This window comes from Chionomys nivalis, unplaced genomic scaffold (genome assembly GCF_950005125.1).
Source record: "Chionomys nivalis unplaced genomic scaffold, mChiNiv1.1 scaffold_77, whole genome shotgun sequence".
Lineage (NCBI taxonomy): Eukaryota > Metazoa > Chordata > Mammalia > Rodentia > Cricetidae > Chionomys > Chionomys nivalis.
The window spans coordinates 86,230-99,675 of record NW_026646968.1 but is presented as its reverse complement, the minus strand read 5'-3'; the positions used below and the strand labels follow the sequence as shown (position 1 = coordinate 99,675).

Below are 13,446 nucleotides of genomic sequence, written 5' to 3'. Positions count from 1 at the left end.
ACATATCCACTGGACTCTGTTTGCTCTCTATGGAGCTCATGGAAGGGCTCCTGTGTGTCCTTGGGATATCTGCTTATCTGGCCCAGGTCCCTCTTTCTCCAAAATTCCTTACAAATAACTGGGTCAAGGATGGAGAAGAGCATTCTGAGTTTTAGCCCTATGAACCTACCCTATCCCCACCTCACCCCTCACCCCATCTGGCTCAGGAAACATCTGTATACCAAGTGGCCACTTTCTACTATCTAGTCACGCAACTCCTGTTTGGATGAGTATCCAGTCCTTCTCCACATCTCTCTTACATGTGTGCTCTTAGTCATTTCTTAAGCTGCTCCTTTTTCCTATCTGTGGCTGGAAGGATAAAAAGCCCACCCAATGTGACCTGGCTATGTCAGAGCAGGCCAACAAGGGCTAGCAAGATGACACTACAGCTAAAGGTGCTTGCCACCAAGCCTTACTGCTCATGAGTTCAATCTGCAAGACACATGGTGGAAAGAGAATGAATTCCCACAAGTTTTCCTATGGCCTCCATGTGTGGCACCTTGGCATTTGTGTATACACATGGGCACACAGACACACACAAGCTATAATGGTCATGCAAGCCTTTCATACCCGTACTCCAAGAAGCAGAAGTTGGGGGGTATCTCTGTGAGTTCAAGAATAGCCTGATTTACCTAATGAGTCCCAAGACAGCCAGAGCTACATATTGAGAGCCTGTTTCACATATAAATACATAAATGTATGAACCTAAAAATCTAAGGGACACATCAATAATTTTTGCTTCCCAGACTACTCCAAGTCTTCTTAGGCCCACCCTTTCATTATCCCATCTCCTTGCATGGTTTGGACTAAAATGAGGTCCAGAAATAAGACATCCGTGTGAATCTGGGGATCAAATGGAGATAGATTTGATACTGAATGCCTGCTGTAAGGCAGGGTATGAGGACCCTTGGAGTCACTTGTTACCTGTCCTCAAAGCTTCAGGTGTGATTTTAGAGGAAGGTGGCCAGGCTTCTTCTGAGGACCCCCACACTACCTGGGTTTCCTTGGTATCCAAGACACTATGGGAGTTGTTACAGGCAATGCCCAGTGGGTATCAACCATTTGGAAAAGGGAGTGGGCACGCCTGTCATCCCATGACTTGGAGGCTGAGGCAGGAAGATTGTCATTTCTAGGGTAGCCTGCACTATGTGATGAGAAACAGTTCACGAAATTGGTGGGGAGAGGGCTGCTTCGGGAATATTACTGTGCAAGTATGAAGGCCTGAGTTCAAATCACCAGCATCCATGTAGAAAACCTGGGCACAGCAGAGCACACTTGTAAACCCCAGCTGACAAGCAAAGAAAAGAGAGTCCCGGGGGTTCACTAGTCCGTGCACATAACCCATCAGTGAACTCCAGGTTCAGAGAGGGATCCTGTCTCAAAAATAAGGTGCAGAGTGCTATAGGAGACATGACATAGACCTCTCCTCCACATGCACATACACAAAGTTTTCTGAAAAGGGTGGGGAGAAGAGGAAAAGAAAAACAGGAGAAACTGAGCTTCAGAAGGGAAGTACACATGGCTGAGGTTATGTAGTTCAGTGCCGTATGCATGCTGAATACCTTAGGTTCAAGTCCAGAAATGTCAAAAAATGAGTCTTGCTGGAAGGACCATACCACCATCCTGTTCTTGGGAACAGGGTTAGCCTCAGAGTGTGTGCTGGAGTTGGGGAACAGCAGAATCCAGCACAAGGTGGTCAAAGTTGGGGAATATGAATCCTATTTGGGGTGGAAGTGGAAAAGACCCACACTATTGTTCATTGCCTGATAAACCCTAATCTAGCAGGATGTGAGTGAACAGCTCAGTCTGGCCTCCAACTCACCATGCAACTAAGGCTAACCTTCAAGCTCTGATATTTCTTTCTACCTGGATGTCAAGGCATGTTGATATGGTGCTGAAATGGATCTTGTAGCTTTGTCTACCCTAGGAAAGTCCTCCACCAACTGAGCCCCTATCCTGGTCTGCCTGTCTTCTTTGAACCAGAGTTTCTGTAGTCCAGGTTGTTCTGGAACTCCTAGTTATCCTATGTTGTTAACCCCAACAGTGGAATGACAGACTTGTGTCTCACACAACTTCCTTTCCAATCAATTAACACCTCTCCAGTATCCTCAGGGTCTGGTATTGGGCTACTTTCATGAGAACGTGGTCATGAGGGAGGTGAATGACACAATCACCTGGGGTGTCATGCAAAGGTGCATTCCCAAAGTCACACACTCTGGACAGGACTGATATGCTCAGCACCATTTTTGGCTGTAAGTACTTGGATGGAATGCTACTGGCCTGAATGAAGCAGGGCCTTCAGAATTGCAAGCCATCCACTATAACAAAAAAGGACTTGTCTTAAATATCTGAGGACTGGAGTGACCCACAAACCCACATCTCATGATCTGTTTTTGAGATGGGGAGGTGGGGAATCATGGAAGATATCAGAGCCAGACACAAGTGGAAGGATTCAGGAATACAAGGAACAATGTGATAGGACCAACATGAGGAAAATGTGAGGCACAGGCCAGCTGGGCTAGTTTGGTAACTGAGCATCCAGTGTGGACATGAGAAGCCAAAGAAAGAGGATCAGATCCTGAGACTCCACAAAAGTGAAAAGGAGCTAGAGTGCCACTTGTATCAGATAGGGACATTGTGGGGATTAATGGAGCATCTGGGAGGAGCAAGGTCCCAAGCAGTGGTATCTGCAGGTGCCAATGTTGCTTACAGTGGCAGAGATCAGACCTATGACAAGCAGGTAGGCTCTGGCTGCAGATGGGAGGTATAGCACAGGCCCTGTGAATGCCCCGGTTCTGGAATATTTCCTGTGTCTCATGGGCTGCAAAATAAAGTCAAAGAACACTAGGAGGCAGTCAGGTTCCATGCACAGAACAGATATCTTTGTGGACCTTTCTAGAAGTTGAACAGTCCACCTGTCACTGGGCCCCAGGAGCAGAGTCACCTGGAAGGCATCAATGTCCTGCCTGTTGATTTTTAAATTGGTGAGACAACTGAGTATTATGGCAGTCTCAGGGCCCCATAGAGAGCAGAAAATCATCCGACATCTCAAGAAAGAAGCAAACTCAACCAACCAACCAAAGAAACAAAGCAAACTATGTCTTTCTATGGAGCGCAGACTGGTCTTAGGCTTCTACCCCTCCTACCTCAGACTAACTGAGGCTCCTAGTCTGCTTTGAAAGGCAGTTGATTTATAAACTAGGAAGAAAGATCAGATGAAGGACTTGTGGTAGGAGCCATCCAAGGACACAGTGATGGTGGCATTATAAGTGACATAGTGTCCAACTCTAAGTTTGTTTCATCTGCCAAACACGGAAGCCTGAGTCAGCTCTATTGTCTGGAGACATCACACCATGGGACACTCTGTCTCACACACATTGCTTTTTAGATCTGGGCCTCAGGATTGGAATGAAGCAGCCACTCAAAAAACACTGGCTTCTGGATTTCCAAAGTCAAGAATACCCTGTGGAAAATGACTGGGATCACAAGCATTTTAGATTTTGGATCTTTCTGGAGATTTGAACATTTAGGAGTACAAAAAAGGAGCTGGACATAGTAATGCATACCTGTGATCTCAGCACTTAGGAAACTGAACCAAGGAAATGCAAGACTGACTGCACTGCACATTGCAGGCCAGCCTGTGTCTCAGAAACTAGTCATGTTGAACTGTGCCACTATTCTCATGGCTTCTGAGGCCAGACTTGAGGGCTTGGAAGCCAAACTGTACTCTGTGCAGCTATAAGTAGGCCTGAGGAGGCTGTTCCCTGGGTCACCTGAAGCATGTGAAAGGAGGGAGAAGAAATCAGCTGACCAGTGAGACACTCGCCTCCAGAGCTGTAGCGAATGGTAAAGCTGAGATTCACAGAGGGGAAGTCTCAAGCTTGAACTTTGAGTCAGCTATGCAAAGTCTAATCTCTCAGTTCATTTCTGAACACATCCAAGTGCTAAAGGTGGGCTGAGATGAACATTGTGGAGGGCAGGTGCTGTCTCCTATCAACTGGATCTCAGGGCATTTGCAAGACCATGGTGCCTCTTCTGGTATGGGACATCAGTGAGATGAGGGACAGGGACATGCAGAAGTGTTTTCTGTGCACATTTTGCTAGGTAGATAACTATATCTCCTGGGCTGTGTATCTGCTCATGGAAGTGTGATGTCTCACAATTAGCAGTTGGAAAGGCCAAACTCTCTGAAGTTTCAAGGATACAGCTGACTCCAGACCTCTTTCTAATCACTGGTATCTTCGAGCAATTCTTCACACTTTTTCATCTAGAACACTGCCCTCATCTCTGGATTTATGTATGCAAGCATACATGAAGAGAATGAGAGAATTTCCATTCTCTTCCCCTCTTTATTTATATCACCTCTCTCTTCTGGTTTCTTTACCTCCCCAAACTGCCCTATATGTTCTTAAAGAGTTTTTATAACAGTTTAGGCATAAGCCTTGCTCCTAAATTCCAGTATCCTCAACTTGTTGGTCTCTATAAGACTCTATTTAGCCGGACGGTGGTGGCGCATGCCTTTAATCCCAGCACTCGGGAGGCAGAGACAGGCGGATCTCTGTGAGTTCGAGACCAGCCTGGTCTACAAGAGCTAGTTCCAGGGCAGGCTCCAAAACCACAGAGAAACCCTGTCTCAAAAAACCAAAAAAAAAAGTTGATAATCTCATTTATTTGATTAGAGTTTCACCATCTGAAATAACACAGATCACTCGACAGAGTCATCAGTCCTAAGTTGCAAGGAACATGCTTTGGTGTTTAGTAGAGAAAGTCTGGAGACTGGCTTGGAAAAAAGGGGAGGAACCCAACCCTGGGCACTCTTTGGAAAGTGAGCTTTCAACTTCTCACATAAAATGTTTCTAATGAAACAGAGAGCTAGATTTCTGGCTTTAGAAGGACAATGTGCCTAAAGGCTTCCCCTGTGGTCCCAGAGAGGCCCTTGAAAATGGCACCTTAGTTTCAGGTCACTTTTGGGTGAAGCAGTTATCAGGGGTATAATGTCTGTATCATATGAGGTCAGCAATCCCCTATCTAAACATTCTATTGTATCCTGGTGAGCCCTGGCATTCTCTGTGATGTCACCAGTGTTAAGGCAACACCAAATGCCTTTGGGGCATTCATTCAGTGCCTATGTCGTTCACCCACAGATGTGTTGACAAGAACAGGATTCTTGGGAGACAGAATGGAGAGCATAGGGACACCAGAGAGAGGCATAAGAAAGATGACCTTCAGTCTACGAGTCCTGCATCAAGAAATAAATGGTTCTTGGGAAAGCACAGTGAGTAGTGGCAGGGGATAGAGGGGTGCCTGAAAGAGGAAGGCTTCAGTTGATCCTTTCAGGAGTGGGGCTCAAGAGGTGGGAGTTTCTGGGAAGCAATGGTCCTCTTCTACTTTTCTGAGTCACTAAAGAGCAGACGCAGAGTCGAGGATTTCTGATGGTTAGTTTGGCAGAGAGCCTGCGATGGTCAAGGCTTCAGCTGCTGTGCTGAGGGCCCTCTGCTTTTACTCTGTGTAGGAAGGAAGTACAGAGGAACTAAAGAGGCTTCAGTCCCAGCCCTGCACTTCACCCACACTGGATTTCTTTTGGTTGTGTCACTAAAAGCAGGGAGAGTAAAGTCCCCTGGACAAAGCTGGAGATTCTCACATTTTACATCACAACCTTTTGCAGGGCAGGAGCCACCAATTATTGGTGCATGTCAGTGACCCCTAAAGTTTCTGAATTCCTTTTCTCTCACTAGCCAATCAACTCTCCTCTAAGTAGAGTGCAAAATGGGCCATCACTCTTTTTACAAGTATTTGTTCTTGGTGTCTGAGGGCTCACCTGGGGATGGCCAGCCCTTAGGTATATTCTGCCTTACCTATAAATAGTTGATCATGCCTTTGCTAACATTATGAGGGCAGTAAAGTATTTTTCTGAAGTTTTTGACATATTTTTCATCATTACTTATGTGATGTACCTTTGTTCTGACAGGACACCCACAATCTCCAGTCACCTCTTACACTGTTTCAGTCCCATGGATCTTTCCCGAGGTGTAAATTAACTCATGGAACTGATCTTCCTTCCCAACATCAGGAGCTAATTTCTTAACATCCTTTATTTCTCATCTTATTGATTAGTTGTCTTAAGGATCTGAAGAGCTATTCCTGGGAAGTGTCTGAAAAGTAAGTCTTGACCTCTGCACAGGGTAAACTAGTGAATTAAAATGAAGTAGATTCTAGTGAATCAGGAAGACCTCTAAATTGAAAGGGAGAGATGCTGAATGGCTTCAGCTGTGACTCAGGGAAGGCTCCTGGAAAGGGCAGCTTGGGTTTTGGTGAACTGGGAAAGAGCTATCTATCAGGTGATGATCCTAAGAGTCTCTTGTTGGGACATTCTATTGTATCCTGGAGAGCCCTTGACATCTTCTATGAATTAACCAGTGTCATGGCAATGCCATCTGCCCTTGAGGCATTCATTGTTTATATAGTTCACCAAGAGACATGTTGGCAAAGCTAAGCATACTGATTGGCAGAGAGATCTTTGGTTTTCTAAGAAGAATGTGAGACTCAAATTGTACCTTCTAGAAATGGGGTTTGGTAACTGGGACCATCTGAAGCAATGGGCCTATGCTGCTTCTTTGAATTCCTAAAGAGCAGACCAAAATTGGAAGATTTCTTTTTTTTAATATATTTATTTATTTATTATAGATTTCTGCCTCCTCCCAGCCACCACCTCCCATTTCCCTTCCCCTCCCCCAATCAACTTCCCCTTTCTCAGTAGCCCGAAGAGCAGTCAGGGTTCCCCATCTTGTGGGAAGTCCAAGGACCTCCCACCTCCTTCCAGGTCTAGTAAGGTGAGCATCCAAACAGCCTAGGCTCCCACAAAGCCAGTACGTGCAGTAGGATCAAAACCCAATGCCATTGTTTTTGACTTCTCAGTAGCCCTCATTGTCCACTATGTTCAGCGAGTCTGGTTTTATCCCTTGCTTTTTTTAGACCCAGTCCAGCTGGCCTTGGTGAGTTCCCGATAGAGCATCCCCAATGTCTCAGTGTGTGGGTGCACCCCTCGCAGTCCTGAGTTCCTTGCTTGTGCTCTCTCTCCTTCTGCTCCTCATTTGGGCCTTGGGATTTCAGTCCGGTGCTCCAGTGTGGGTCTCTGTCTCTGTCTCCTTTCCTCGCCTGATGAAGGTTAATATCAAGGAGGATAACTATGTTTTTCTTTGGGTTCACCTTCTTATTTAACTTCTCTAGGATCACAAATTATATGCTCAATGTCCTTTATTTATAGCTAGAAACCTATTATGAGTGAGTACATCCCATGTTCCTCATTTTGGGTCTGGCTTACCTCACTCAGGATAGTGTTTTCTATTTCCGTCCATTTGCATGCAAAATTAAAGAAGTCATTGTTTTTTACTACTGAGTAGTACTCTAATATGTATATATTCCATACTTTCTGCATCCATTCTTTCACTGAAGGGCATCTAGGTTGTTTCCAGGTTCTGGCTATTACAAACAATGCTGCTATGAACAGAGTTGAACAAATACTTTTGAAGTATGATAGGGCATCTCTTGGGTATATTCCCAAGAGTAGTATTGCTGGGTCCTGGGGTAGGTTGATCCCAAATTTCCTGTGGAAGATTTCTGATGGTTAGTTTGGCAGAGACTTAGGAATGGTCAAGGCTGAGCTGCTGTACTGAGACCTCCTTAATATAATTCTGAGTGGGAAAGAATGCCACCAGGAGACAGTGTCATTAATGAGTAGTCAAGGTCAGGTTTTCTGCACCTCATCCTCAGTGGATTTCTGTAGGTTCCATGGATATCTGATGTGCATACCAAGGAGGAAAACTCCCCATCCCTGCACTCAGGTCTGAGACATTCTGTTGCTGTTAGACTTAGACACAGTTTAGCTGGTCTGAGAGATGTAAAGCACTAGGGACTCCAGAACCTTCCTACTTCTCATCAGAGATGAGCTGACATTTTCAAACCAGCATGACTGGGCTAGCTTATATCTGCCGGGGCCAGTGGGGCTATAAGAAGGACTGATATGTTGTGGGATACTTTACTCTTTTGACTTTCTTGGGGTCCTGTCACCAGGCTTCCAAATAAATCACACACAAAGGCTTATTCTTTGTTATGAATGCCTGGCCTTAGCTTAACTTGTTTCTTATCATCTTTTCTTGACTTAAATTGTCCCAACTGCCTTTTACCTCTGGGCTTTTATCTTTCTCTTGTGTAAATCTTACTTTTGAGCTGGGTGGTGGTAGTGTATGCCTTGAGTTCTAGCACTTGGTAGGCAGAGGCAGGCGGATCACTGTGAGTTCAAGGCCAGCCTGGTCTATAAGCACTTGTTTAGAATAGGCTCCAAAAAAAACTATGGAGAAACCCTGTTTCAAAAAAACAAAAAAAAATCTTACTTTCACTCTTGTTCCGTGGCAGCTGGGTGAGTTGGTGGCTGGCCCCTTGAGTCCACCCCTCTTGTTCCTGGGCTCCTTTTTCTTCTCTCAGATTTCTCCTTCTATTTATACTCTTTTCCTGCTAGCCCCACCTATCTATCCTGCTCCTGCCTCACTATTGGCCCTTCATCTCTTTATTAGAAACATCAGATATTTTAAACAGGCACAGCAATATGGCTTCACAAAATTAAACAAATGCATCATAACCAAAAGTCACACACCTGAAAACAATATTGCCCAACATCGAGGCACATATCTAGCCACAGTGATTGTGAAAGGAAACACGGCTTATGGGTCCCACCTTGAGGGTAGTTGTTCTGCTCTTTGGGGTCTTTAGTGGGTTCCATGCATTTCCTCTTCCTCAGGCCTTTTCTTAGGGTTCAAGATGAACTCTCATGGCCCTGTACCATCTAACTGGACAAATTCGCTGATGTTTATCTACCTACAGGGAGTACTGGAAAGGCATCAACCTCAACCTCCCTCACTGAGCAGGAGCAGCAGATGAACAAGGTCAATAAACTGATGCTTCAAATGATGAACAATGAGAGGAATGAACTTCATGGAATCCTGACCAGTTATACCAACAAAGATTTGAACAGTGGGTAGTCATTATGTCCAGTTCTCTGGTGACTGTCTTGACCCTCCTGTGTCAGCCCCAGCATCCCTCATGTCACCTGAGGCTGTACATCCAAGGTAGCCTCCTGCACAAACTAATTTTCCTGAGTGCATCTGAGATGCAGAACTGAAGCCTGGGTAGGAGTGAGATGGGGACACAGGCTGTTCTGCTTCCTCTAAATGAAATGAGCCTATGGCCTGATCCACATTCTATGGATAGGGGCAGTAGTGTGTGAGCTCACAACATGCATTTCAAAGAGGGCTTGAGGGGTGTTGGCTTGTGGGAGAGGCTGAGTGATGAGTTTATGGTGAGTCTCTGTATTTGACTAGGTGATTTCTTGCAGGTTGCTCTAGGAGCAGAACCTGGTTCTACTTGGTCCATTGCAGTATTTGACTGGAGAGCCTGGGGCTCATCCCGGCACCTCTCTGATCTTGTTCCTTGTACTCTGAGACAGTGTCACCTACCTGGATTTCTTTGACATTCTAATTGTGTATGAGTTTATGTGTGTGAAGGGCTAATAGGCATTACAAATATGGCAGTGACAGGTTTTGCCCTTTTCACTTCCCTCTCCCTTGATAAGCCATTAAATTGCATTCTTAAAATCAGTCCTGAAGGTTCATTTCCTTATTTGTCCACTGACGAATACCTGAAGCCAAACACCAAGGTCGTGCAATCACAATTCATTATTTGGCTATACTGGCTTACCTGTCCAATCATGTCTCACCAACTCATCCTAACACAGACTTCCCCTGTCTCCTTAAAAACCCATTACTAAAAAACACACCTGTTACTTCCTCCCAGCCCTTGCCTAATTCAGAGCCGGGCCCCCAATTCCATGATTGCTCATCTGGGGCAATAAATCTCCTTTGTGCTGTAGTGTCTGAGTTTGTTCTGTACTCTCTCTGAGGGGCTCCCTTATAGTGTGTGTGTGTGTGTGTGCGCGCGCGCGCGCGCGCGCGCATGTGTCTGTCCTTCTAGATCCTGTGAGTCAGAGATTAGTAGCAGGACTGAGGATTTGTCTGCTTGGGAGTTTTCAGGTAATATAAGTGCTGAGGCCAAGGAAGTCCCATTTTGAATATCAGTGACCTCATTCTTTGTGCTCACCTTGGTGACTCATTGGAATTCACTGGGGAGTTTATAAAGCCATTGTGATGTACTGTCTCCTCCATGGAAATCCTGATTATGAGTTCTGGGTATCATTGTGATAACAGGATCACAAAATAAACAATCCCTTTTCTGAAGACAAGAGAAATGTCGTACCAGGTTTCAGGTAGGCCCAGACCTGTGGCACAGACTCCTGGGGAGTCTTAAAAAGAGCTAGTTCCTCCAGGCCTACTGAGGAAGCTCATGTAGCCCTGTCTATCTCCTCTTGACACTCTGACTCTCTGGCCCTGGGGCAGGGTAGCAAGTCTAACAAACATCAACAGGACATAGTACATAGGATTCAGGCTGTGACATCCAGTGGGTTAGGGTAGTCCAAGACACAGTCTTAATTCATGTGTTCATGGGATTCTGATCACTGTGTTCATGGGATTTCTGTTCCCGCAGTCATGCTCTACCATAGGCTGAATTCTGAGCATGAGGTGCTAATAATGGATCTTCAGAAGGAGATGTCAGAGCTGAAGAAATTCCCAATGGAAATTAGTGAGGCCTTATACAAGTGCAAGGAGCTGACTGAGGACTAACTCCTATCAGGGCTGTGGTTCTATTTTTTTTACCTTATACCTGTGTCTACCAGACTGATTCTCCTAAGTGCAAGGAGTTTGAGAGGCCCTCCCAACATTGTCCTGTCAGCTTCCAGAGCTGCTAGATAGAAAACATGGTTTTCACCTTGAATGATCTCTGGAACTCTGACAGGGGCTAACAAAGTCTGTTTCTATGGGACACATATGTGCAACGTATTCCTGTTGGGTCCACTGTCCTCCCTCAGACCATGTTTGCTCTATACCTGATGATATTCTCCCAATACCATGAACCAAGTACCGATGTGGGTGGGGAACAGAATTCATTTCTCAAAGGTACATCACCTAGGTGATACTGGCATGGCTAATGCGGGCTCCAATCTCAGTCTGTCTGAGGACATGGGACCTTGCAGGGACAGCTGTATTATATATAGGTAGGAGTGGCATGTGGAGGTTGACTGAAGCTCATCATTTTTTGTGATGGTTAAGAACCCTCCACAGTCAGCTTCTGAGTGAATGGACACAGTTGGAGGACAAAGTGGGCATGTTAAAAGAGGAAAACAGAAAGCTGCAGGAGGAGCAGATTTTCCTGCAAGAGTCCTGTGAGAAGACGAAGAGGCTCTGTGAGAAGGCCCATGAGAAAATCTACGACCTCTGGGCAAAGCAGCAGCAGGTAAGCTGAGGCAGCAGGAACAAGCTGCCCACCTATCCAACCATACACATACATATATACACAGTCATGTAACCATCCACTCACTTACCCAGCTGACCACCTACATTCCATCCAATAGTTAATTTCTGTGATCCTTCAAAAGTCTTTCTGGGAAGTTAACCTCTTGGAAGACACAACATGATTGGCAAGCAAACCATCCCACTCTGGTAGAAGCTGCAGTCCTAGAGGGAGATGGGTAAATCTCATATAGCACACCTACATGTCAGTACGGTAGGAATGGTGCTAGGCTGGGAGCCACGTAGGGAGTACACAGAGCTTTGAGTGAGTGAGTGAGGTCAAGGGCCTGTAGATCATTTGCTTGGTAGAACAGAAAATTTCTGTTCTGGCTAAGCTATCTAGTCAGAGCTCTTTGAATCTCCTGTCTGTTCACAGATAGAGCTTCCTATCCTTTTCTGTTTCATCTTATTGCTAAATGGTTCATTTGGTAAGAAAGAGAAAGGACTTTGTGTTTTTTCTTAAGTTTTCCACAGTTTTACTATTTTGTAATTAATATGTTTTGTAATAAAAGAATTTAGAGCAATTTTGGAAATAAAAAGTAGACCTCTTTTCTTTCACTGAACACAGGTAACCTCCCAGGAAATGTCTGGTTTGTCTCATTAGCTTCACAACACAGAACCTGGCAGTATATCTCTTTGCTGATATTTTGATACTCACTCTATCATGTACGCGGTTATGTCAGTACAGATTAATATACTCATAATTATATAGAGTGCTACATTTCAGAAAAGCACTGTGGGTGACCTCTCTAGCCTCCTACTGACTGATATGGGGCTATTTTCATATTATGTGCACTGTATTATGGTCAAAAGTTGCTGGGTATTGACTGTGGGTCAATTTCATTCTCTGGTGCTATCAAGGTTTTTCTGTGAAGGAGCATGGGTAAGTTTTCTTTGGAGACTCTAATGGGTCAACTTAGAGCTATCTGGAGGCTTTATATACAGCCCTCTTCCTTTGGGACTTGGCCTTTGTGGTCAAGCCCACTTATGCAGAGGGTTTCACTTACCTGTATGATCAGTGAGTCTTTTTTTTTAAACAATACAAATGTTTTATTTAATAGTCTCAGGTCATCATGGGCCAAGTGGTGGATACTCAAGACCCAGCAGGAAGGTCAGTCAGTGCAACCTCCGAGCCTCTCTTTCTGACTCCAATAGGGTGAGCACATCTCCCTCTCAAACGGAAACTTTGACGTTTCGGATGATGGAGCGGCTGGTGTCATCCATAAATTCCACACGGACCTGCGTGCACTGTCCCTGCGAACCGGTCCTGCCCAGCACTTTGGTTACCCTAGATAGCTTGATGGGCTGCACGCGACTCGTGTCCATGATGGCGGCGATCAGGCGGAGAGGAACAGTGAGTCTTGAGATGAAGAACTTTCCTGGAAGGGGAAAGAAATTCAGGGTAGGGCAGAATAGTCTGACTGAATCTAAGAGCAGTAAGAGACAGCACTGATGACCTGCAACTTCCCCCTGGAGCAAAAAGGTGCAGCAACACTCTAGTCTTCTCCTTTGTTTTTTTTTGGGGGGGTGGGGGTTCAAGAAAGGAGTGTGTGTGTCTGTGTGTGTGTGTGTCTCTCTCTCTCTCTCTCTCTCTCTCTCTCTCTGTATGCGTGTGTGTATGTGTTTTGTTTTTGTTCATTTGGCAAGGCTCCCAGCCACAGCCAGGAAAAGAAAGTTCAGAGTATCGAGTTAGTTAATCACCAGGAATTTTGTCCAGGCAACAATATGCTTGGTTATTTGTCTTTTGGGGATTGTGACCCCTTTCTTTCTTCTGAGATCTCTAGTGTGGTCTAAGTATCTCATCCCTTAGGTTATGACTCCCCACAAATATTCCTATGGTATCCCCAAACCTAGAAGTGGGAGGTCAATTGTGAAGGACAGGGTGTTCTCTGCCACTTTATTTTCCTTCAGGAACATCACATTTGGAGATGAATTTCTATTCTTCAGATTA

At 45.2% G+C, this 13,446-nt stretch overlaps 1 pseudogene; it reads right to left on the bottom strand.

Moving 5' to 3' along the window:
* Nucleotides 1–12,611: 12,611 nt before the first annotated feature.
* On the bottom strand, nt 12,612–12,821 carry LOC130869180 (40S ribosomal protein S28-like; annotated as a pseudogene).
* Nucleotides 12,822–13,446: the final 625 nt, after the last annotated feature.